The following is a 24,838-nucleotide window of genomic DNA, read 5'->3' on the forward strand; positions in this document are numbered from 1 at the left end:
AAGAGGACTGCTGAACTTGCCTAAAAGTGAGATGATCTTTCGGGGTTCCTGATTCATGAAAGAGTCTGCGAGACATTCTGCAGGACACAGCAGATAGTGACTGAACTGCCTTTGAAATTTCCTGCTTCATGGAAATGTCTCTGGATACTATGGACCTGTAGGCCGAAGATGGATGCCCCAACGGTACAGAGGAACTTTGGGTGACTGTTCAGGCAGCGAGATGTTTCTGTCATTTCTAGAGTTTTAGAAGTTGCTTATTTCTTGTTTACTTAGGTAGTATTATATCCTTCTGGAGTTTTTGGTGGAGTTGAAGAATAGATAGATAGTTATAGTTATAGTTTTCCTTTGTTATGAAAAAAGATAAAATAGATATAAATATTGTAACTGTAATTCTTACTTGATAACTGTTTTGTTATATGTAATTTTGCTATGTTAAAGTGAATGCCTTTCCTTTTTGTTTAAACAGAAAAAGGGGAAATGATGGAGGAAGGTCATTGGTTAATTAATAAAAAAAACTGCTTGGCCTCATAGGTTAGAACATAGGTGGGTGGAGTAAACAGAACAGAATGCTGGGAGGAAGAGGAAGTAAGCTCATATGCCTTAGCTCTGCTCTCTGGAGCAGACACGATGAAGCTCCGACCCAGGATGGACGTAGGCTAGAATCTTCCCAGTAAGTGCACCTTGGGGTGCTACACAGATTATTAGAAATGGGCTAAATTAATACGTGAGAATTAGCCTAGAAGAGGCTAGATATAATGGGCCAGGCAGTGTTTAAAAGAATAGTTTGTGTGTTGTTATTTCGGGGCATAAGCTAGCCAGGCATAAGCTAGCTCTCAAAAAACCAAAAAATAAATAAATAAATAAATAAATAAATAAATAAATAAATAAATAAATAAAAGCATGCACCACAAATTCCAGGCTTAATGTGGCTCATACAAAGAAAAGGAAAAACTCCAGTCAGCAAACATTAGACTTGAGATCTGTATCAAAATATTCCCATAGTGGCAACAAATTATACTTTATAATTTCTAAATGTTAATATATGCATCTTTTTATGATTCTCCTTTGAACTACTGTTCAGTTAGCCAATCACCTCCATGCCCTGGTCACTGTAGAAAGGATTTCAACTGTAGCTTTTAACTGTAAAAAGTGAGCCCATTTGTTCTGAATTAATCCCTTGCTTAAAGGAAAGAGTGAATGCCCCTCCAGTGATCGACATCTGTCCTGTAGACCATACTTGACTCCATGCTTAAGACTCCGCTCCCTGCCGGGCAGTGGTGGCACACGCCTTTAATCCCAGCACTCGGGAAGCAGAGGCAGGCGGATCTCTGGGAGTTCGAGGCCAGCCTGGTCTACAAGAGTTCGAGGCCAGCCTGGTCTACAAGAGCTAGTTCCAGACAGGCCCCAAAGCTACAGAGAAACACTGTCTCAAAAAAACCAAAAAAAAAACCAAAAAAAAAAAAAAAAAAAGACTCCGCTCCCTAAATGGCAGGCAGCTGGGAAAGCAATGGGAGAGGGAGCTGGTGCTGCCCAGAGAGACTGTGAGGAAGTGCATGGAAATGGGTGACTCTGAATATTGGGTGAGGCAAAGATTTCTGCGGTCAGGGAAATCTTACAAGACTTTTCCAGAGGTCCATGAGGTCAAAATTATTTTCATAATTATATGAATACATTATCTGCCTTTTCCACTCTCGTTCTCTGGAGTTCCCAGTGAAGTTTTCCAGAAGCCGTGTGATGTGTGACCTGACAACAGATTGAATGCAGAAGTGTACAGGGGAATGCAGCTGTCTTCTATTAAGTCAGACATTAAAGGCATTTTCAAGATGCAAAATAATGTTATTCTTCTTACTAAATAATTCTGATTTGAGAAAACTGAATTATTTTCATGAGAAAATGTATTCATGTTAATATACATACAATTATTTGAACAAATAATGATTATTCTTTTAATACTTAATAAGTACTTTTCAATGTGCTGTTTTAATTTCTAAGGTGGCTAGTATCAATAAATATCATTAATCTATTAAAGCAAAAGCTCCCTTGACATTCATGAAAATATTCAAGAATGCAAAAGAGTACTTTGATGAAAATGACTGCAATCCATTGGGTTAGACCATATGTGTTAAAACCATCGGCATAGCCAGGGAGTCTGAAGGCCAGGCTTACAAGACCATGCCTCCTTTGGTTTGCTGCTTCCTGCTTGCTTTCCTTCCCTCTTCAGTTGTCATACAGTACTGTGTTCTCCTCAGCAACAGTTCCTCCAGCTAGGTTTTAAAGATGCAGGAAAAGCATCTTTTTTGTTCAAAACTTAATAGAATTCACTGTCATGAAACACTGCCCCTTGAAAACAAGTGTTCCTTTCCCTCCCAAAGCTATGAGGTTAATCACAGTATCAGGATCTTGCAAGAGTTAAGGGACACAAGGTAGGGAGTCCATTCAGGTTGGTGTCACCTCTAGCACCCCCAGGCCGCTATAATCATAATAAAAACAATTAACCGATAGTAATTATCTGCGTATCTCACAGCCCAAACCAAGAACACAGTTCAGGGCAGGGAGAGTGTTCCGTAAGTAGAGAATATACAGGAAGAGAAAACTGCACAATGAAGTGTTGTGGGAGGGAATGGGGAAAGATAGAGATCATTTAGAATTACAGACAAATGACTAACATTAAAATATAGGAAGGACCGTTCATATTATAAATGGGGTTTTAGGGTAGTTGCTTTCAACAATCACCTAGAATCATCTTTTTTCTTGACATGATTGTAGTTTTAAAAGGAAAGGCAAATGGATCAAATTTTGCTTCCCAGGTGAACTTAATTCTTCTCAAAGACCCATCCGTACTCTTCAGACGCCCTGTTTACTTGTTCTGTCTTGTTCAAAATAGAGCTAAGTCAGGTGTGGCGCACATCTTACTTTCCTCACTCTCAAAACAGAGGCAGGTGGACTTCTGTGAGCTGGAGGCTGCCTCCTTTATCTCAAAAGTTAAAAAAAAAAAAAATAGGGGCTAGAAAGATAGCTCAACAATTAAGGGCACTGGCTACTTTTCCAGAGGTTGCGGGCCCAATTCTCAGCACTAATATAACTGTCTACAATTCCAGTTCTAGAGGATCTGACTCCCTTCTCTGGTTTTTCAGGGCACCAAGCACACACATGCTGCACACAGGCAAAACATCTGTACACGTTTAAAAAAATAGAAGAAGAAGAGAGAAAGAAAACAAGAGTTAATTTAAAAAAATAAAAAATTAAAACAAGTCTGCACACAAGAAAAAACTAAATAGTTAAGCTGGTGCAGGTAGGCAGGTGACCAAGGCATGCACTCAGTCTGTGTATATTATCATAGCTCGTCTAGTTATTAAAATACAGAAACACTTCAGTAATAATGATAGATGAGGTGTGTGTAAACACATATGGTCCCAATAAAAACTTTCCAGCTATGGCGATTACACTAAAATTATTTAGTAGGCTTTGTGCAAAATGCACTTTTTCTTTTATGGAGTCGACATCTAAAGACAACCCAACTTCATATAAAACTCTGTCTCAAGCATAAGCAAAAAGAGATTAGTGAAGACAGAACTCATGATCACTAGCTTTTATATTTTATTGCTGCAGGTGTATAAGAAAAAATTCCCCTGGAGATGTACAGTGCCAAAATAAAAACTCCAAAACCTTCTTTGGGATAGAGAAAAAAAAATCTGCCTCAGAGTTAATTCATTCTCCTTCAGAAATGTGACATTTGACAAAGAGGGGTTTGAAATTAAAACCAGACTCCAAAGCCCTACCTGTTTTCAGTCAGGCCCTGCTAACAGAAAAAATAGAAAAACTTGAGTCCATACACAAAAGCTTCATGCTAAGTCAGGCTACAGAATCAAGATGTACAGTCGGATAACATCATAAAGAGTCTCGGAGAGATTTTAGACCACAAGTTCTTCAGACTTTCCTACTCATTAAACTAAGAATGCCATATGGTCTCCACTGCTTACTATTATTTTAATATATACTAAGAACAACATATACGTAGCAATAATAATGATTTTTAACACTGCAACCACAATCAGCACCCCTTCAGCCCACAAGTCCTCAAATTGGTCAAAGTACCCCACCACCACACAGCTGGACACACCTCCTCCAGTCCAAAACTCTACAACAGCGAGGGACTCCTACCTGCCACAGCCTCTTGCCTTCCTGGTGCTTCTGTCTAGAGAGCTTATGTCCCACTCCCTCCCTGCATTCAGGTTTCACTCAAATGTCACTCCTTCAGAAATACGTCATTCAAAATCTATCACAAATCACAGACTGGATAGGAAGTGTCCCCTCAAAAGGATCATGTATTTATTAAGTGTTTGGTCCCCAACTAGTGACATTATTTTAGGAAGTTCTGGGAACTTTCAAGGTTAGGCATTAGCTGGAGAAAGTATACTGTTGAGTATTCTTGGGGACTATATCTTAGTTGTGGATCTCTCTCCCTGTCCTCCACTCCCCCCTCTCCTTCCTCCCCAACACAGGACAAAGAACCTTCTCTTCCACATGTCCCTACCCCAAGTGAATGGGGCCAAATGACTCTGAACTGATCCCTCTGAAACCATGAGCAAGTTTTCCCTTCCTGAAAGCTGCTTTCTCAAGTATTTTGCCAAGGTGACAAAAAGCCTGACTAATGTCATACATATAATGTTTTTCCAACCCTTGCTCCTTGTTATTTCCAGCTTTGCCTTCCATCATTGCACATCTCACCAATGGCATCAAGTACTATAAGGGCCAGTACAGCAAGGGCACCAACCAATGAAACCTCTAAGCTAATGGTCACGTGTCCTTACTCCTGTGACACAATTCACACATTTGTGGGTTCATCTACCGTCTATTCCCTTGCTCAGAATGTAGGTTCTGTGGAGGCAGGAAACCTGTGACACTGCTCTATCCCAACCACATGAACAATGGTTACCAGTCGCACGGTAAGTGCTAATAGCATTGACCTGAGCTTTTGTGGGTGCCTGTATGTTAAAATGCTCTAATAACTCATGAGAAACTCAAGAAGTATTCTAATGTGAAATGTGGCCAAGTTTTGTGTTATTTGGATCATATAAACTCATATGCAATGTGGTCTTATAGACTTTGTACATTAATAACACTCCACTAACAATATTTCAATGTATTAATGGTTTTAATATATTAAAGGCCTATAAAGAAGCCTTCACATGCATGATGAGGACCCCAAGGACTCCAGTTCTGATTGACTCTGCTGCCAAGTTATCAGGAGAAGAAGAATCCCTCTCAGAAAATAAATATGCTTTACTGAAAAGCAATTAATTCCAGATTTAAATTACATTACAGGGTATAAGAAATGCTTTATCTGTCCTTTCAATAAAGTGAAATAAAGTTTCCTGTGAAGAATGTGGTAGAAATTCATTGCAGTGGTAAAGGTGTTTATTTCAATGACAGAAACATCTAGCATTATTAACATACTGGCTAAAAAGGAGGTAGTAGACAATCTAGGAGCAAAACAGATAGCAGTTACTGCCATAACTACATCTCTAAGCACCTAAAACCAGCAGCATGTACTACCTTCCCTAAAACCACACAAAGTCACCTCGATTCCACACATGGGGAGATGGCTTTCAAAGGTCAAGCACCTCGCCTTGGAGTTCCATGAGTGAGATAATCCTGACCATTCAGACTGTCCTCAAGAAAATAAAAAGTGCAAACAACATCTTATTTCATTAAATGAAAAATACTATGGATAAAAGTATTTAACAATTGAAGATAATATACTTCAAGAGACTGGGAATACGGCTCAGTTGGTAAAGTGCCTTGCAGAACAAGCTGAGGACCTGTGTCCAATGTCTAGCACACATGTAAAGTAAAAAGGCCAGGTGTGACAGTATGCAGAAACAGCACTGGCCAGCTAGCCTACGTAAAAACAAAAGGTCTGGTTTCAGTAAAAACACACTCTCAAAAATTAAGATACCACCTCCTTTTTAGCCAGTATGTTAATAATGCTAGATGTTTCTGTCATTGAAATAAACACCTTTACCACTGCAATGAATTTCTACCACATTCTTCACAGGAAACTTTGTTTCACTTTATTGAAAGGACAGATAAAGCATTTCTTATACCCTGTAATGTAATTTAAATCTGGAATTAATTGCTTTTCAGTAAAGCATATTTATTTTCTGAGAGGGATTCTTCTTCTCCTGATAACTTGGCAGCAAAGTCAAACACACACACACACACACACGCCCTTCAATTCTTGTTTGCCGAGTCCTTGTCTACTGAGCCTGGCGCTCAGCAGCTGACTGGGCTGACTAACTAATGGGCTCAGGGCTCTGTCTTTCTCTCCCCACCCTGTGCTGAAGCTACAGAGCTTTTACTGGGCACTGGTTCCCAACTTGGGTCTTCATACTTACAAAGTAGAAACTATACCAATGCACCCATATCCCCAGTCCTTCAAAACAAATCTTATCTATTAAAAGAATTTGCTAATAATCCAGTCACAGCAATGCTACTGTAATCTTAAGTGGCAATGTCTCCTCACCTCTAACCCCTCCAAAAGTGAGTTGTGACAGGAACCGCATCCAATGACTACTCTCCAGGCTTAAGATTCTGATGTTATTGCAGTGATTGCTCTCTCTCCCCAAGCCACTAACAATACACATTTCAAATCAAGACGTGTTGTACTAGGAGAGAAGAACTGGTTATGGTTAAATGTATTTCCAGGAGGCCAATGGGACGAAGAATAGACTGGTTTTGCTGGTAGATGGTGAGGAGAAGATGAGAAGCAAGAAGCCTAGGGATACCTACAGGCCTTGGATGCTACCACACACTGGGAAGGCTCCCAGAAGAGGCATCACAGGAACAACAAAGAAAACAACTTAGCAACAGGTGGAAGTGATTGTGCACGCTGCATCCTCTGTTCCTGGTGTACCAGACATTACTTTGAAGGAGTCAAATTCCAGTATCAGTGAGTTCCCTGGCCATGTTGTTTTCCGATCAAGCTCATTACTAAAGCAGATTTTCACACCATGGAACATTTGGGAAATATGTTCCAACACAACCTTATCATCTGGATTGTGTCTTTCCCTTTAGTCCCTCTCTGTTACGAACCTAACACAGTTCGTAATTGTGTTTTAAAACAGTGAGAGAAGCAACGACGACTGGGGTTAAGAATAAGAATCTCAGTGGTGAAACACATAATTGTATTAAAACTGCCAAGACAATATTCGGCACCTGCCGAGAACATGTATATGTTCTGACACTCTTCAAGGCTATGACTGAAGACATTTTTTTCAAATGACTGCAAACAGACTGCTAAGCGTGCCTGCCAAAAAGCTGGTCATTTTAAAAAATGGGACCATGAATGTCTAAGATAAATCTGAAAAACATTGAGTGACAAACATTTGCTAATAATATCTTGGACTTACTGTTTTATTTGAAGTGCAGATTTAGTTTAATAACAGATCATGATAACTTTTCTAATGACAACTCTGGAGGAAGTGAGGAAAAAAGACTTGAAACTTCAATACCACTTAAACTCATTAAAGCTAAAAGACCTATTCCAAGAAGCATTTCCCTTTTAGTATTGATTCCAAATGACTTTCCCAGTGCAGGTCAGAACTAGCTCTGGTAACCATATTTAATCATGATTTCAGAGATATGTCAAGACATCAAAGAGATATCGAAAGTAATGTACTGGGAGAAAACTGGTACCCAATAGTTTAAAGCCCTAATTTGTACTGTGTCTTGTTTAGTTACCAAGAGCTCGGAAGAGGAATATAACTTCAGTGCTATGCATTTAATGTGGGGCCCGATATTTGCAGACAAGGGCAGCACTGAATTCTCCAGAGCTGTATCTGTGCTGTTCCTCAAAGGGAGTACTGGGTCCCCACCCCCGAGAAGAACACGGACTGGTCACCAGATGTGAGGCCCATGTGGCACAAGCACACAAGAGCCCTGGAACAATAAGAACGGAGTTAATAAGAACAGCAGGCAGGAGGAACTGAGATGACTGACAAATGTTTGATGCTGTTGACTGACTGTCTTGCGAAAAAATACATAAATCACTATTTAAAACCAGAAATATGACTTGGTCAGTTGTTTTCTACAAATCTTTCATTTTTAAAGAAAAAAATCCTTCATTTTTGAAACTTTTACTGCAAGAAGAAATGTACCCACATGTAGTTCATTACTTGGTCTGAATTAAAACAATGTTCATGTGGGCACTTAAAGAAAGGAAAATGACTTGAGATTGCTTTAGCTGGGCCAATGAAGCTGCTCGCCTTAGCTCTTAACTGTTACAGCAAATTAGCCACCAAAGCCTGTGCACTCTGTGTCCGTGTCATCCTTTGAACATTGTCCTTCCTCCCTGAGTATCATCCCTTTCTCCAAATATGTACCCAATATCCGGCCCATTCCAATAAAATGATATTTCACCTATTAGAACTGCCTCACCAATCTCTCACCCTTTCTACCTGTTGAGTATCCTTCCTTCAAAACACAGTTTAAATGTCAATTGCTTGTGAGAAAATCTTTTGGATAGCACTGTCAAAAGTATGTCTTTATGGGTTGGATGGCTCAGTTGTTGAGAGTGCTTGATGCTCTTCCAGGAGACCTAAATTCAGTTCCCAGCATCCACATCAGGTGACTCACAGCTGTCTTTAACTCCAGCTCTAGGGTATCTTTAACTCCAGATCGAGGAGATCTAATACCCTCTTGTGACCTCCATAGGTACAGATACAGCATACATGCACATGGATACACAGATACAAAAGTAAAAATAAATCTTTAAAAATTATGTCTTTGTATATTTGTATGTATACGCACATGTGTGTGTGTATGCTCATGTCTGTGTATCTAGTGGCAGGAGGGTTGGCCAATGAGCTGTCTCTAATCCCCAGCACTGGAATCACAAGCCTACCCCACCATGTCTGGCCTTTTTATGTGGGTTCTGAGGGTCAGACTCAAATCCTCATGCCCAGAGCAAGCACTTTACCAGCTGAGCCATCTCTTCAGTCCCCAAAGTATGTGTTTTAAGATGAACTGCTGCATATAAATCCATCAATACATTTCGTAAGCTGGAAATCAAGCCCAGGGTCCTGTATATGCTAGTTCAGTGTTCTACCCTTGAGCTGCTTCCCTAGTACTGAATTCACCAACATATTCCTATTCTAATATAATACTGATGACAGCTAACATATCTGGGGCTCTATGCTGAATACCACATTAACTCCTTAAGAAAATCTCATTCATAATTATGGGCCCAAAATATAACTACACTTAAAATGTATAAAAATAGAGTTGGAGAGAGGGCTCTGCTGTGGAATATCATTTTAACTGGGCAAAGATGTGATACATTTGTTTATGGGGTGGAATATTACTTTAACCATATAAAGGTGTATTACATTTGTTTATTCTGCATTTGTTTAACAATGCAAGGATGTGTGCTTAATTATGTAAAGATGAGTTGCATTTGTTTTACCTTGCCTGCCTAAGGTAACTGATCTGTCTAACAAAGAGCTGAACAGCCAATAGCTAGGCAGAGAAAGGATAGGCATGGCTGGGGGCAAAGAGATAAGTAGTAGGAGAAATCTAGGAATGAGAGAGAAGAAGACAGGAGAAAATGAAGGAGACAACCAGGGCCAGAAGTCAGGCAGCCACCTGACAGACAGACATAGAGACAGCAGAAAAGTAAGATATATAAAAAGAAAAGGTTAAAATCCTTGAGGCAAATCATAGATGAAGAGAAACAGGCTAATTTAAAGGGGGAAAAAAGCTAGTCAGAAATGAGCCTAAGCTAGGCTGAGCATTCATAACTAATAAGAAGTCTCCGAGAAATGATTTGGGAGCTCGTTGGTGACTTAAAACAAAAGGGCCGGCACAGGACACAGCAGCTAAAGTGCTCAGCACGCAAGCAAGAAGACTGGAGTTTGGATCTCTAGAACCCATGGAAATGCTGGGCAAGTGGGGCAGCCCACCTGTAATTCCAGCTCTTTGAGGATAGGAAAAAGGAGAAAACAGAGGAGGAATACACATAGATACCCAATCAGGCTGTCTAGTTTCAGATCCTCACCAACTTTAAGCTAACTCCAGCTCTCTCAGAACCAGTAAGGCAGCGTATTCTAGATATTCAACATGCAGAATAATGAAACTGGACATTTATCATTCTTCATGCACAAAACTCAACTGCAAATGGTTCAATGAACTCAATGTAAGTCAAATAGTCTCAAACTACTAGAGGATAAAGTAGGGAGCATGTTTCAACTAAAAGCATAAGTACGGACTTTTGAATAGGATTCCAAAAACACAAGTAAAACCAGCAATTCATTAGGATCTCATGAATTTCAAAGCATTTGCCCAGCAAGGGAAACTGTCAACAGAATGAAGAGGCTGCCTACAAAATGGGAAAGAATCTTTACCAGCTGTCCATTAGACAGGAGATTAGTATCTAGAATGCACAAAGAACATATAACCTGATCATCAAGAAAACAAACAAACCAATTAAAAATGGGCTATGGGACTGAAAGAAAAGTTCTCAAGACAAGAAGTAAAAATAGCCAACAAATACTTTAAGATGTGTTCAGCACACTTAGATAATAGGGAAATGCAGATTAAAACTACTTTACGATCCCATCTATGTAGTCAGAATGGCCAAGATTAGGAACACAAAGACAACAAGTAGTTGCATGGATGTGGGAAAAGGTGAACCCTTAAACACAGTTGGTGGGAGTGTAAACTACTGTAGCCACTTTGGAAATCAGTTTAGAGGTTCTCAAAAGTAGAAGCAGTACAACTATATGATCCAGCAGTTTCGTTCCTGAGCATACATCCAAACACTTTGTCTTATTCAGTGTTCTATTGCTGTGAAGAGATGCCATTGCCATGACAACTCTTATAAAAGAAAACATTTAATTGGGTAGTTTACAGTTGTTATAGTTATTGCTTATAGATGTTCAGCCCATTATCGACATGGTAGGTCATGGTGGTGTGCAGGCAGACATGGTGCTGGAATGATAGCTAAGAGTTCTACATCTTGTGCAGGCAACAGGAAGTGGTCTGTTTCACTGGGTGTAGCTTGAGCATACATGAGACCTCAAAGTCTGCCTCCACAGTGACACACTTCCTCCGACAAGGCCACACTCCTAAGAGTGCCATTCTCTTTGGTGGCCATTTTCTTTCAAACCACAAAACACTTTATATTTTACATGTTCACTGTGGCTAAGGTCATAATAAATAGGAAATATAATCAATGAAGATGTTCATTAACTGATGAATATGGGGTACATATACACAATGGAATATTACTCAGCTGTAAAGAAAAATGAAAATTTCAGGTGAATGGATGGATCTGAACAAAATTATACTGAGTGAGGTCACCCAGGCCCAGAAAAACCAATAACACATGTTTTCTTTCATACATGGATCATAACTTTGAATCTTTTGTGTGTTTATCCTGGAGTACAGAAATGAGCCACTGGGGGTGGAGACCTTAAGGGGACAGGAATAACAAAATGCAGGTGAGACAAACTAGAGAGAGGGAAGACTAGGGGCAGAAAATTCAAGCACAGATGAGGTGTGGAAGGGGGAAATGAGGTACTGGTCAATGTGAAACCAAAACAAAGGCTGCATGACAAGGCTACATGGAAGCCTATGATCCTCCAACCCAAGAAAACTGCAAGAGGGAAAAGAGAATATGAAAGGAGATGTTAAATGTTTAAGTGGGGATACAGCAACTGGGAAGGTGAGTTAACGAAAACAAATTGTTAAGATATACATGCGTGTATGTGAGTGTGTGTGTGTGTGTGCGCACACACTATGAGTTATACATTAGTTCTATATCTAATTTTTGGGAAAGGGGAGTTTGAGTAGATGTTCTCTAAGTAAACAATGCTCCTCCCCTAAGGAATTAAATGTAAATCTTAGTGCTAAGTGCAGGATATCTCCCTATGAGGCCTCAGAAGCAGTCAAAGCAACACAAGCTATTGTCATTGTTCTTGGTTGCCCACCATAACTGGATGATAAGACCCTATTGCTAAAGACACAACTTACTTTGGATGCAAGACCAAGAAATCAGTCACAAATTAACTAGGAATCTTTCTCCCTACTGGATAGTTTTCTTAATGTTAGAATGTATTATGCACTGTTGGAAGAGAAAAGATATTAATGCCCTTATGTGCCCATGATACAATAGTGGCACAGCAGTTGTGGAGTAACCAACTGCTTCTGATTAGATATGAGACTGTTCCACAGAATCGATTTGTCTCGTACTCCAAACTGTTGTTTTTCATTAAATTCAGTAGCTGCCTCTTAAACAACTGCTGTCCTAATCAGCAATTGCACCCAGTAACAGTTCGGCAACACTGATGTAGCTTGGTAGAAATTCTCTTCCCTCAGGCACCGGCTCTATCACAGCCATTAAAGGAAACTTTAGTTAGAGCTCTATTCCTCTATAGAACTCTGGATTCAAAGGTCGCAACGAAAATCTGCTCACTCAGAGAGGCTGAATATCAAGTAGATAACCTTCTCTCCCAGCTTGCATCTCCTGAAAATCATGGTGTCCTTCTGTTCAGTCCCCACTTAAGAACCCTAGCTACACATGGTTCCTCCCTACCACTTCCTGCCAGCTAGTTGCTATCTCAACCTCCTAACCTCAGGTTAATTTTATTTGATCAAACAAATGTAACACATCTTTACATAGTTAAACAAATATTCCACAGCATAAATGAATGCAACACAATTTAATATTTCAAAACAACAAACCTCACAAAAAACCAATGACTAGGGAGACCATAAGCCATAGGGAACAGCCTACTGTTGTTTTGTGAAATGGTCATTCAGACTGCATCCTAAATACTTATATTTATACTCAACACTTTTTTTTTTTTTTTTTTTTTTTTTGCTTCTCTCAACTTTGGTCAATAAGGTTTCTTTTGTAGTGGTTATTGTGGGGACTCATCTGATCAAAGTACTAAGTATAAATAACTCTGAGTGCTTAGCTGTGGATGGTCATCCATACAGCCTTCCACCATCCAGGGCTCAAGGAACTTCATGGAAGAAGGCTTAGGAACAATGTTAAGAGTTGAATCAGACAGAGTGCAGGGCAGTGCTGACGTCTGCGCATGACATCACTGTTGTTTTCATCGGCTCACAGCAGCTACGGTAACTTGCACCAGATCAAAGCAGTCAAAATTCAAGCACAGATTGGGAGAAGTCCCTGAAGCTCAGCCCCGACCAGAGGAGGTACCGACAGCTGATGACTGCTGAGGGAGGGAGAGTTATCCTTTGAGGATGTGGCTGCTGGTAGGTTGCTCATGCCCCAGTGGATCATCACACATCCATGTGTATATGGGCAGCAGAAATTAAACTCAGAGGGTTATTAACAACAACACAAAAATACATGACTCTTAAAGGGAGATGGGGAAAGAGGCACTGGCAGCAATTAGAGGATGATAATAACATGGATGATATGATCAATAGAGTGTACACATATATGGAACGGTCAAAGAATAAGCAATATTTAAAAATAAAACCATGCCTTTAGATTATATCTAAGACGTTCTATACATGGACATAAGCAAGGCATTTTCTCCAAGGGAAAATAATGTCAAAAGAAACACCATTATACAGTGTTATTTCCTTTCATTCTTAGACATTTAGCTGAGAGTGTGGCTCAGTGGTAAAGTCCTTGGTTAGCATGTGCAAGGCATTGAATTAGACTCATCGAGCTCCTAAAAACCTATAGATGTTTAACAAGGAAAAAGAAAATAATAATCTTATCCGTCACTGGTGTTGCCAGCGTGGCGCCAGGAGTAAAGGCTGAGAACAGAAGGTTCAGTGTAGGGGAACACACATAGTTATTTTCTCTTTTGGTCAAGCAAAATAGAAAGGCTATGCTACTCTTTTTCACTAAATGAAGACCCACCTACATGTATGCACCTTCAACTACTAGCAAAGTCTGTACATCAACATTTTTGGTTGACCCACAACACACTAGAAACAAAACTGTCAGTCTTAAATTACCTTTGCCTGATTACTAGCTCTGGCTCCCAGCTGGAATAACACATGATATCATCAGAGACAAGCCCAGTTTAAGAGCAATAGTTTACATGACCTACATTCTGAGTCCCTTTCTAATCAGGCGCTTGGCACAGATTTGCCTGCTCCTAACTTAGCAATACCTCCACACTCAGCAAAAGAACAAGAAGTTCATGGACATTGTTTCTTATTTCAGATTTTTTATGTCTCCCCCCTCTTCCCTCATTATTCAAAATTATAATGCCTTAATGAGTTGATATGCTGGGAAAGAGGAGCATTAAAATAAAATATTCTGTAAAAACAGCTGAAAATGAGATGGTTAATATCTTTATGGCCAATGTGTTACGTCTCATGAGGTCCAATCCAAGGCTGGCTAAGGAATAAAACCTAAGGTAGAAGCATAAGTGAGGGAGGTTAAAGAGATGTCTCCATGGGTAAAGGGTTTGCCAGACAAGCACAAGGACTGGATTCAGATCCCAGAGCCCATGGGAAAGCCAGGTGTAGTGGAGGTCTGTAACACACACCCGAGACCTGAGAGACAGAGACAGGTTCATCCCAACAGGCTCTCACACCAGCAAGCCTAGCACAATGCTGAGCTCAGATTCAGTGAGAGATGGTGTTCCCAAAAGTAAGATGGAGTTAATAGAGGAAAACACTCAAGATTGACATTTGGCCTCCACATGCACATATCCACCCCCCCCCCACACACACACACACAAAATACACCAAGTATCAAAGAAAAACTAGTTGGAAATGTTGGACTTTAGTGATCCTAATATTAGTAGGAAAAATTACTGACTTATATAAACTAATCATTTAATTAACAGATTACAAAGACTATCACATTCTGACAACTTCTTATCTTCATTCTTGAGAATAAATATGTAGAAGCATACAATAAAAAGGGACCAATAGTCATTCTATACCTACCCAGTACAAATGCTCCAGGAATATATAGCTAGAAAGGGTTTCAGCATTGGACAGGCTGGCTTGCAATTTAGCTTCCATATGCACTAGCAATGAGATCAAGGTCAAACTCATAACTTATTCATTCTCAAGTACATGATTAATTCAAAACAGTTCATGAAGTTCATTTAAAAATGGGTTGACTGGAATCTAGGACTTGTTTTTATTAGGGGACTACTGACACAGCACTGAGACACAGAGTGTCCCTACAGATCCCACCACAGTGCTGCTAACCCTGACATCTAATGCCTGCTGCAGAGGGAAGAGCAGGCATAGTCAAGAGGCCACAGGGGTTTCTGCTTTCACAGCTTCCCTGTCTGCAGACTGCATTTACTCAAGAAATGGTTATTACATGGAATGAAACAATTCTTTTGGGAACAACTTTTTAGGTTGGTTTTTCCTTCTCTGATTTGGAAGTGTCACATCTCTTGGCAAAAGATGAGAAGTCAAGGGCTTCTATGGAGAGATGAGGAAGTGATGGAGAAAAAAAATTTCAAATTGGTAAATTTTAAAGCTTATTAATTCGCCTACTTAAAAGCGAGAGTGTCCTTCACCAAACCAGATGTTCGTCAGAGGTTATGTTAATCATCAAGAATGTCATCATATGAGCACCCGAGGAGCCCAAATGCTACGATATCTAGACCTCTTCAATTCCTAACTCATCAGGATTTTGAAAACATCTTAATACCATCAATCTGGATAAGCAAATTTCATGTAGCATGAAGACACATGTGTATACTGTATGAATACACAGTTGAGGAGCAGCCTTGGTGGCAGAAGGTCAAAGCTGGAAGCCTAGTGCAGTACTATGAAAACACAGGGCAGGACAGCAGCTGAACACAGACAGCTGGCTCCAAAGAAGAGAGGAGAAGAAAGCCAACAGCACCCATGACAGCAGATCCTAATCTTAGAGAGGAGCACAAAGCACTGCTGTACCCTTGGGGGCAGGGCCCTTCCAAGAGGAAAACAGGTAGGGCTAAACCCAGTGGGTTACCCAGATTACTAATGAGGTGAAACACCACTGTTACTAGGAGACCACGTGGATGATGAGAAAGGCCATGAGTGTGCTAAGAATACCCTTTGAGGATGGGGTCTTTGCTGCTTCTCTCTAGGAATATTTTCTTTTTAAAAAAAAAAAATTTATCTATGTACTATTTTTATGTGTATGGGTGTTCTGCCAGCATGTATGTCTGAACACCACATGCATACAATGCCTGTGGGGGCCAGAAGAGAGCATCAGAACCCCTAAGACTGGAGAGTGCTGTGAACAATCACGTGGGCACTGGGACTCGAACCTGGGTCCCCCAGAAGAACAGCCAGATGCTTTTACCTGCTAAGTCATCTCTCCAACTTTGGGATTATTTTTCTGTGTATTTTTGTGAAAAGCATACTATACAATTGTCCTCAGGAAAAAAAATCATATCGTAATTCCTTACTTCTCTGGAACAGCACCCAGGCCCAAGTTAAGGGGTCATTGTTTTCTACTTTGTTCAGTCTTTACTCAAATGTTATCATCTCGGTTTGAAAATGGCAACAGATCTGTGGGACACAGTGACTCCGCTATTCTGGCCAAAGAAAAGCAGACTGGTCAACTGCCTTCCCAGAAAAATTCAATCTTAATTATTATAAATGGCTGAAAACAGGCATAATAAAACAGGACCTCCCAAGGCGATGGCCAATCAGGAACAGTGCAATAATGACCATTATATTTCTGAGCCAAGCCTTGTGGTTTGAAAGCTAATACGAGCAACAGGGAATTCAGAAGGTACAGCCACCAATGTTACAGGACTAGCACGCACACTACTATTTAGTTTACTAAATGTAGTTTGTTTTGGAAAAGAGTAATCTAATCTAAATTTAATAGACTAAAGAAACACATCTTACCCTTTAAAAAGTACTTTAGAAACTTTAAAAAACCCTGTCTTGAAAAAGCAAAAAAAAAAAAAGAAACTTAAAAAAAACATGCTAATTGATGCAAAGACAGATAAAATTTAAACTACAGCAATATTATACCTGTAAAAACTTGAATTGACTTATAATTCATTTAGTTTTTCATTTAAAACTGATTTTCCAAGTTGGATCAGCAACAGCAAAAGAAGGATAATACATATATATTTACAAAACGTGTGCTATAAGAAGTATAAACACAGCTGCTTCCTCTACTCCATAGCTTGCTAGCATTTTATAACCACCATAAATTACATTACACCTAATAAAAGCTTTTTCCGGTGACAATTAGCATAAAAACATCAGCTAGATACTACAGATATAAAGGAAAGTAGTGCTGAGCATTATCAAACAGTAACTTTTAAAATACAACTTTTTTCTAAGTGGCACTCATTTTTGTTCAATAAATTTTAATATAGGAAAATAAAGTGCAGAGGAGAATGTATTAAAGTTATTACTTGCATAAAATAGATTGATATTTTAAACATTTTGCTCATCTGAAAGAACAAATGATAATTATTCCCACTTGTTGAGCACTTGCTATGTGCCCAGCACTGAACTGAGTACACACACTCTCATTCAGCCTTAAAACAACGCGAAGAAGATACTGCATTTGTATTCTGGTTTTACTTTCTCATCTAAACTTTCTAGGTATACTATAAAAATGGAAATTTCCACGTCCTTAATGCTAAGTTAAGTAAATCTAGATTTTGATTTAAGAGCCCTATAGTCCTAGTGTGCTGCTGCTGTTCAGCACGCGGCTCTACATAACAGCAGCGGCAGACCAGATCACACATTTCAGGGGACCTGTCGAAGGACCTGCAAGGTTTTTATCATGAAAAATAATGTCAGAGCTACATGTAGTCTGAGTTGAACACTATACAATGTACACATAAGGCAAAACAACATTTATTCTATGCATATGCACATTTTTAACACATTAAAAAAAAATCAGTGTGGGTGCTAGAGAGGTGGCTCAGCAGTTAAGAGCACGGGCTGCTCCTTCACATGACCGGGGCTCGATTCCCAACACCAACAAACCATGTGTAACTTGGGGACCCAATACTCTCTTCTCGATTCCATGAGCACAAATATGAAGGCAAAAAACCCACACATAGAATATAAAGTAATAAAGTAAATTTTTTAAAAATCAGTGCTCCAGTTACAAAATGAAAAAGAATTGAAAATAATATAACTTGTTACGAAAAGGAAGTTGCTTTGTGATCAAACCCATGACTAGCATCGAAGTCTCTGAGTGTCGGGGTTCACCTGTTCTGTGTGTAAACAGAATTAATTGGTAATTACTACACATATGCTTAATATACAAAACACTGCTGTGGGCCATGGGGGTAAGAAGGAAAGAAAGAGTTATGAAGACCTTTTAGCTCCAATTTTTTGAAATATAATTACTGCTGGTAAATATGAGATCTTCCCCCAGAGAGTTTGTTTTTGAATACATATAATTGTCTTTCTTAATTAAAAGCCTGATTCAGTAGATTTGTATTCCAGAGCCTGAGGGAGGTGTTCACAGCAGCTCTGAAACCAATCAGTGGGGAGAGAGTGTGCCAAGTGCCACTTTTCCAAGAAAATCCTTTTCTTCCCCAGGGTTGTCTCTTGGGTGACTTAGGCCATTAAGTCAAAGCTGAAGGTTGCAGTGACGGAAGCCTGGTGGGCAGTGGTGGAAATGAGTCTCCAACCAAGTAAGCAACTCTCAACCCTGACTGAGACTTCTCAAACTTTTGGGAAAAGATAAATGTTGCCCCTGTGCTCAAAATAAACTCAAATGCTCTACTTTCTATTCAAAATCTATAAAAGGACACTGAGCATATATTTTTACTTGTTCCATGAATGGATGAGTGTGAGCTATATAAAATAAGAATGTTCATAAACAAAAAGCAATTATAATGGTTCATTTACAGGTCCGCCTAGGCTAAAACCTTGAGCACACGGCACCAGCAAGAGCGATATGCAACTAGAACCGTAGCAGAATTTTGACAAGTTCAGTGTTTTATTCTTTTGTCTTTTTGCTCATTTTCCAATTGTTGAAGGAACACACTGATGTCACCAGCCATCTAATAGTTTAATACGCAATGAAGGACTCAAATAGTTCATTACGAATGAGAAGACACAGAACCCACACTTTCAAGTTTCCTCGGGAACCTGTAGTACGTTGACAGATTATTATTATCCTGAGGATAAAATCTCTATCGAATCTTGTTTTGAGATACTTCTATTCATTCTGAAGCCTAGGCTAATCCAGCAGACATGACTGGTATACAGGAGCAGAGTCTGCGCCCATGGCATAGCACGGATCACAAGACAGGCTGCCCCAGTGACCTAGAGCTAGTTACCAGGTGAAGATGATGAGCCCCGGGAGAGGCGGCACTAGCCCAGCACAGGCTGTTGGAGCCCAGCCTGTTAAGGAGGTCATCTAAGCACAAGGGGTAGTTAGGCCTACCATGGGGATGAAGGGACATCCGTGTGGACGACGGAAACAGGAACATCCCAGTGCTGGGTACTGGAACCACAGCAAGCAGAGGAAGGGTTGATGTGCATAAACATGGTAATGAAGAGGAGTAGAGGGAGGGTCTGAGGAAGAAAGGGAGGCGGATACAGACACTCAAGGGTGACTATGATGAAAAGGGATCTGACAAGAGGCTGGGAGCCACAACATCCCTGAACAGAGCATTAGATCCTGAGTAGATGAGGATATGGAGGCAATGGCAGAGGTCTGGCATGGAGTACCAGAAGTTTCATCTTGGAAGAGCAGTGGAGCTTGCAATGGGAGCTAGAGTTGGAGCGAGAGGAGAATGCCATGTACCAGTTAGAAACAAGGCCAGAACAGCGACAGATGTCTGAGCTCCAGCAAAGAAAGGCAAGCACTTACTGGGAAAGTGTCACCAGGGGTTTCTAGACCTAAAGGAACATCTGTGTGGACTTGGCCACCGCCTTGACTAGGAAGAGAACGAGGTGGAGAGAGGGCAGTCCTGGGAGCTGGCAGCAACACAGATGGAAGTGGGATCAGAAACAAAAAACAACTGTTCCAACCACACATTCGCTGTTACTTATGCTTAGAAACCCAAGAAAACCCAGCACTCGGGAGGCAGAGGCAGGTGGATCTCTGTGAGTTCGAGACCAGCCTGGTCTACAGAGCTAGTTCCAGGACAGGCTCCAAAGCCACAGAGAAACCCTGTCTCGAAAAACCAAAAAAAAAAAAAAAAAAAAAAAAGAAACCCAAGAGATGCCCTATCATATGACAAAAGCATTTGTCCAACTATGTTCATAGCAGCATTATTTGTAATAGCCAGAACCTGGAAGCAACCTAGATGCCCTTCAATGGAAGAATGGATGAAGAAAGTGTGGAATATATACACATTAGAGTACTACTCTGCGGTAAAAAACAATGACTTCTCGAATTTTGCATGCAAATGGATGGAAATAGAAAATACGATCCTTAGTGAGGTAACCCAGACCCAAATAGAAGAACATGGGATGTACTCACTCATAATTGGTTTCTAGCCATGGATAGGGGCCACTGAGTCTATAATTTGTGATCCTAAAGAAGCTAAACAAGAGGGTAAACCCAAGGAAAAACATATAGATATCCTCCCAGCTATGGGAAATAGACATGACTGATGGGCAAAAAATTGGAATCTTGGGGGTGGGGTGGGATGGGGATGAGGGGTGAGGGGGAGAGAAAAGTGTGAAGGAGAGGATGAGGGGAACTGGGGGAATCGGGGTGATTGGGGATAAAGGAAGGTTGGATAGGGGAGCAGGGAAACTCATACCTTAGGTAAGGGAGCCACCTAAGGGGTGGCAAGAGACTTGAACTTGGAATGGCTACCAGATGCCCAGGGCAATGTCCCCAGTTAGTTCATTGGGGCACCTGAGGATAGGGAACCTGAAATGAACCTATCCTATAATCATACTGATGAATATCTTGCATATCGCCATAGAACCTTCATCTAGTGATGGATGGAGATAGAGCCAGAGACCCACACTGGAGCACCGGACTGAGCTCCCAAGGTTATAATGAGGAGCAGAAGGAGAGAGAACATGAACAAGGAAGTCAGGACCATGAGGGGTGCACCCAACCACTGAGACAGTGGGGCCGATCTATTGGGAGCTCACCAAGGTCAGCTGGACTGCTACTGAAAAAACATGGGATAAAACCGGACTCTCGGAATGTGGCGGACAATGAGAGCTGACGAGAGGCCAAGGAGAATGGCACAGGAACTTTCAACTGGCGATAGATCGAGAGAGAGACAGAGACCCAAATTGGAGCAACGGTCTGAGCTCTTAAGGTCCAAATGAGGAGCAGAAGGAGGGAGAACATGAGCAAGGAAATCAGGACCACGAGGCGTGCACCCACCCACTGTGACAGTGGAACTGATCTATTGGGAGCTCTTCAAGGCTGGACTGGGACTGAATAAGCATGGGTTGAAACTGGACTCTCTGAACATGGCGGACAATGAAGGCTGATGAGAAGCCAAGGACAATGGCACTAGGTTTCGATCCTAATACATGAACTGGCTTTGTGGGAGCTTAGCCTGTTTTGATGCTCACCTTCCTGGGCCTGGATGGAAGTGGGAGGACCTTGGTCTTCCTGTAGGGCAGGGAATTTGGACTGCTCTTCAGTATCGAGAGGGAGGGGGAATGGACTGGGGGGAGGAGAAGAGGAGTGGGGATGGGGGAGGGGAGTGGGGGGAGGGGGCAATGTGTGGGAGGAGGGGAGGGAAATGGGAAACGGGGAGCAGTTGGAAATTTTAATTAAAAAAGAATAAAAAAAAAGAAAAAAAAAAGAAAAGAATAATACAGCAAAAAAAAAAAAAAGACATCTTTCTTAACACAGAGAGAACAAGCTCCATGAACACAGAGCTTTCTCACTGTTCTATACTGTATCTTCAACACCCAGATCTATAACTCCCACACAGCAGAGACACTAAATATATTAATGTTATTGCAGGAAAAAAAAAAAAAAGCAAGATAAGGCAACTATGTCACTGATATAAGATCAGTATTCAAAGCTGAACAATTCCTCTCGGCCAGCAGCAAACAAAAACTGAAAAAAAAAATGTGTGTCATGTGTAGTGAAATATTTTAACTAGGCAAAGATGTGTTGCATATGTTTATGCTGTGAAATATTTAATGGTGTAAAGGTGTGTTACATTTGTTTAATGATGTAAGGATGTGTGTCTAATTGTGTAAAGATGATGGAGGAAGGTCATTGGCTAATAAAGAAACTGCCTTGGCCCATTTGATTGGCCAGCCTTTAGGTGGGTGGAGTAAACAGAATAGAATGCTGGGAGGAAGAGGAAGTGAGCTCAGACTCGACAGCTCTGCTCTCTGGAGCAGACGCCATGCTCTCCTCTCCAGAGCAGACGCGATGAAGCTCTGACCCAGGATGGACGTAGGCTAGAATCTTCCTGGTAAGCGCATCTTGGAGTGCTACATACATGAACAGAAATGGGCCAAGCAGTGTTTAAAATAATAGAGTTTGTGTGTCGTTATTTTGGGGCATAAGCTAGCCAGGCAACCATGAGCCGGGCTGTGGGAAGAGGCCCGCAGCTCCCTACTACATAAAGATGTGCTGCATCTGTTTCACCTTGCTGCTTCAGGCGCCTGATTGGTCTAAGAGTAAGGACAGGAGGGGATGGCAGGCAGAGAGAATAAATAGGAGGAGAAATCTAGACTCAAGAGAGAATGAGGAAGAGAGAACCAAGGAGAAAGAGCAGGAATAGTCCAGGCCAACAAACACAGAATAGGACATGCAGAAATAAAGGTAAAAAGCCCTGAGGCAAAAAGTAAAGAGAAACAGGCTAAGTTAAAGGAGCTAGCCAGAAAAGAGCTTAAGCTAGACTGAACATTCATAACTAATATTAAGTCTCTGTGTCATGATTTGGGACCTGGTTGGTGACCTAAAAGAAAAAGCCTGACACTGTTACATATGTGTGTGTGTGTATACATGCACACACACACACACACACAAAGAGAAAATTAGATCTAACCAGACCATGTGTAAAAATAAATTCTAGATGGATTCAAAATTCAAATGTTAAAATAAAAGTTAATTTTTAGTGGAAAAAAAAAACATGTTTAGAAATTGAGGATAGAAAGGGATTAAAATACACACAAGCTATATAGGGTAATATTTATTAACTAGACTATGTAAACAGGAATTAAAGTCAGTAGACAAGCTATGAACTGGGTGAAATATTTATACTATATAACTTTTAAAGCCTAATGTCTACCACAGGGTAGTAATGGCACACACCTTTAATCCCAGTACTCAGGAGGCAGAGGCAAGTGGATCTCTGCAAGTTTGAGTCCAGCCTGGTCTACAGAGGGAGTTCCAAGGTTACACAGAGAAACCCTGTCTCAAAAATCCAAAAAAGAAAAAAAAATTCTTTGTTACTCAATATATAAAAAGTGGGCAAAATGATTTTAAAAAAAAACACCAATTCAAACAAGAGGAAAAATGAATAGCCAATAAATATAAGCTGCTCAGGCTTATTGCCTACAATTGTAAATTTATACAGAAGGTAGTGACAGACTGCTATAAGATAAGAATAATTTGGATAATGCTAAAATTCTGGCCACCACAGTGAGAAGCAAACAGGCATCTTTTGCATAAACACCACCTACTGCAATGTGATGATACTTAGTGACATCAATAATGTGAACAGTCCATAACCTCACAATCCTCTCCAAAGTGGACGCCCTAGAGGAACTCTTTCCCAAGGGTTTCTGAAGACATGGACTAGGTACTCATCCACCCGCTCTCACACACACTCTTAAGGGAAGCAGCCCTACTGAGCAGCACTGTGGCTATATATATCACTGCTATACTCATGGTATGGTTTAAATGAGCATAATATATACATCACTTTGGGGTGTCTTGAAAATAAGAAGTTCAGAGACAAAATCAATTGTTAAATAATATTTACAATATAATGTAACTTGTGCAAAAATTAAAGCCCATGGTAATTGTAGTCTACTATTTATATAGAAAAATAAATATTTAGAGAAAATAAAAAAGCAAGAAACAGAGCTAGGACTACTCTAGAGGGGAAAAAAGAACCAGATTAGGGAAAAATATCTATCAAAGATGCTTCATTTATCTCTACTTTTATTTCTTTAATTAAAAGGGTAATTATGAGAAAAATGGTAAATTATATTGTACCTGAATGGAAAGTTAATAGATGTAAACTATATTATGTTAAGTTTATCTTTTATAGTACTATACTTTAAAAATACATATAATGTGTAAATGCCCTAAATTTATGCCCTATAATATAAAATTACACATTTTTAGAAGCTTCCTATGAAGGTATTTCATAAAACATGGAAAGTCCTCCCCTACAAACAGATATCTTGCTAAACACTACAAATAGAATTTTCCCTCCCTTCATATGCCACCAAGCATTATTTTAAGGCATGTGGTCTATGATGTTTAAAGATTACAGACTAGGTAATGACAAAGGAAATCTAAATGGCTGGAGGTTCTCACAGGAAAAGTAGTGAGAATTAATAAAGACTATGAAGATGTATAAAGATCCAGAGTGCATACAACTAAACGAGGTTTTCAGAAGGTAGCAAAATGGTCAGATTTTTCCTATGCTCAAGAAGTCAAAGGTAACAATGCTAATTTGTATAATAACGTGGAAGCTTTCGGTTGAGTGTTAAGTGGGTGGTACATCGAGGATGGGTGCAGGGCACATGCATCAGTTACTTTCCTATCGCCATGATAAAACTCTACGGCCAATGCAACTTACATAAGGCTTTATTTGGGCTTAAATAATAAGCATCCATCGCCACTGCAATAGGGAAGAGTGGCAGCAGGCAGCCATGGTGGCTGGAGCAGCAAGTTGAAAGTTCACAACTTAACCCACAAGCACGAAGTGGA

The 24,838-nt window shown here is 40.3% G+C and overlaps 1 protein-coding gene across 1 annotated transcript in view; it reads right to left on the minus strand.

Annotated features, from left to right (window-relative positions):
* The window catches only part of Scfd2 (sec1 family domain containing 2), a 336,750-nt gene that overhangs the window by 253,589 nt on the left and 58,323 nt on the right, over positions 1-24,838 (minus strand). The window lies entirely within an intron of this gene.

This window comes from Chionomys nivalis, chromosome 6 (genome assembly GCF_950005125.1).
Source record: "Chionomys nivalis chromosome 6, mChiNiv1.1, whole genome shotgun sequence".
NCBI classification, from domain to species: domain Eukaryota; kingdom Metazoa; phylum Chordata; class Mammalia; order Rodentia; family Cricetidae; genus Chionomys; species Chionomys nivalis.